Source organism: Salvia hispanica, chromosome 5 (assembly GCF_029641045.1).
Source record: "Salvia hispanica isolate PSC_SH4W2 chromosome 5, Shi_PSC_v1, whole genome shotgun sequence".
Taxonomy (NCBI): Eukaryota; Viridiplantae; Streptophyta; class Magnoliopsida; order Lamiales; family Lamiaceae; genus Salvia; species Salvia hispanica.
The window spans coordinates 13,060,149-13,062,329 of NC_142696.1; the positions used below are offsets into that span (position 1 = coordinate 13,060,149).

Sequence of the window (2,181 nt, forward strand, 5' to 3'; positions counted from 1 at the left end):
CGTGATTTGCTTGCATTTAGTTGTTTACTGTTTTTAATATTTACTGTTTTCAAAAGTTTCTAAAAATTCTTGTTTCTCCAGATAGTAATTGAGTTCTAGTAGAAGATAGACACTTTGTGTATATCTTCCCCGTGTTCGATACCCGGTACTAACCTTTTGCTATACTATACCTACTATACCTACTCTGTATACTTGCAGGTATTTATAGTGCAAATAAAAAGTGCATCAAGTTTTTGGTGCCGTTGCCGGGGAAGACAATTCACTTTGGAGTGATATCTTCAAACGATAATTTTACTACTTTGGATTTTTATTGCTTTTTGTTTTAATTTTTTTTTTTTTTTGTTTTCGAGTCTTGCAGGTTTTGTATGCGAACGCGTTCTGGGAAGTACATCTTAGAGCCGCTTGATTTAGAACTTGAAAGAACTCGTAGAATAATAAGAAGTGAAAAAGGATCAGGAACAATGGGTGACCGAACAGATATTGAGAAGCTGCAGGAGATGGTGAAGTTGCTGATGGATGAGAGAGATGCGGAGAGAGCAGTCCGAGAAGCCATGGAAAAGAAGAACAGAGAAACATTACCTGTGATGAACATGTTCAATCATGGGAATATGATCACTTTTCCTAACGGCCCTCGTATTGATGCTAACAATTTTGAGTTACGCATGCCCCTTATCCAAAGGGCCGAGCAAACTCCTTTTGCAGGTAGGGCGACTGAAGATGCTAACCGCCATCTCTCCAAATTCGTGGAAATCGCAAACACTCTGAAATTAAATGGTGTCGACGACGATGCCATACGGGTAAGACTTTTTCCATTCTCATTGATTGATTCTGCTAAGGAATGGTTTGAGTGTATGCCACCAGAAAAGGTCTCCACATGGAAGGACATCATAGCTACCTTCATCGACAAATACTACCCGCCAGGCACTATTTTGAAGCTCAAAAGTGAGATCTTTCAGTTCACACAAGGCCATGACGAGCCCCTCTATGAGGCATTTGCTCGTTTCAAAGCTCTTCTTCGAAAGTGCCCAAACAATGGTTTTTCCATAGACCATCAGGTAGGAATCCTCTATAATGGATTTAATGAAAAAATATGTGCTATGCTTGATTCAGGGGCAAATGGAGGATTTCTAAGAATGACAGGAGAGGATGCCATGGCGGTGATCGAGGAGTTCGCCACCAACAGTCGGGGGTGGTCGAAAGAAAGGCATGCCACGAGAAGAGTAGCAACCATAGAAGAGACCGAAGAAAGTTCTTTTGCTAAGGAGTTAGCAGAACTTAGAGTCAGGATTGATCAAATGGACATCTCGAGGAAGGAAGATCCAATTCCGGCAACTTCCATAGTGGCGGTCAAGGCACCCGAAACTGCCATATCAACTGTGGAAGAAATCAACTACGTGCAAGGAGGCGGTCCCAGAAACTACAATAACAATTATCGACCTAATCAGGGGGGCGGTAATTTCAATAATTATAATGGGAACCGTCCGCACCCAAATCTTTCTTATTCTAACAATAATTACTTGCAACCCCCTGCAGGATTTAATGTTAGCAAAGGAGGAGTGGTTGAGCCGATGAAGAAGGAAGACAAGTATGAACAAGGAATCACGAAGATTTTGGAGGTAATTACGCAAGATAGGAAGATTAATGACACCAAGATCGGAGTGGTCGAAGCAAGGATAAACAACCTCGAGCAAGGAATGAACACAATCTCGGCAGCTGTAACCAATATTACCACTCAAATGGAGCAAATTCAGAAGAAGTTAGATGAGGATAGAGCAAAGGCAGCAGCAAGAGTGGATGATATTAACAAGAAGTGGGTGGCAAAACAGAAATCTGGGGACTGCCCAGTTGCCGGCGGACCGCCGAACACCCCGCAGCGGCCCGCCACTGAGACGGCAGAGTCAACCACGCAGGACTGCCCAGTCGCCGGCGGACCGCCGCACACCCCGCAGCGGCCCGCCACTGAGAAGGCAGAATCGTCCACTAAGCAGGAGCTTGTGTGGCACAACGGGATTGTACTCCCTTTTCAGCCAAAGAGGAAGTTCAAGCTTGAAGAGCAGTTCAAGCAATTCCTTAACATGTTTTGCAAAGTCCATACTAACATTCCACTTGTTGAATCATTGCAGGAGATACCAAAGTATGCGAAGCTACTAAGGGAGGCGGTAATGAGGAAAAAAAAGCCGA

The 2,181-nt window shown here is 43.9% G+C and overlaps 1 non-coding gene across 1 annotated transcript; it reads right to left on the bottom strand.

The window, feature by feature from the left end:
* Nucleotides 1–932: 932 nt before the first annotated feature.
* On the bottom strand, nt 933–1,039 carry LOC148926311 (small nucleolar RNA R71). The gene has a single exon (XR_016131905.1). It is a non-coding gene; the product is annotated as a small nucleolar RNA R71 (small nucleolar RNA).
* Between the last annotated feature and the right edge of the window lie 1,142 nt (nt 1,040–2,181).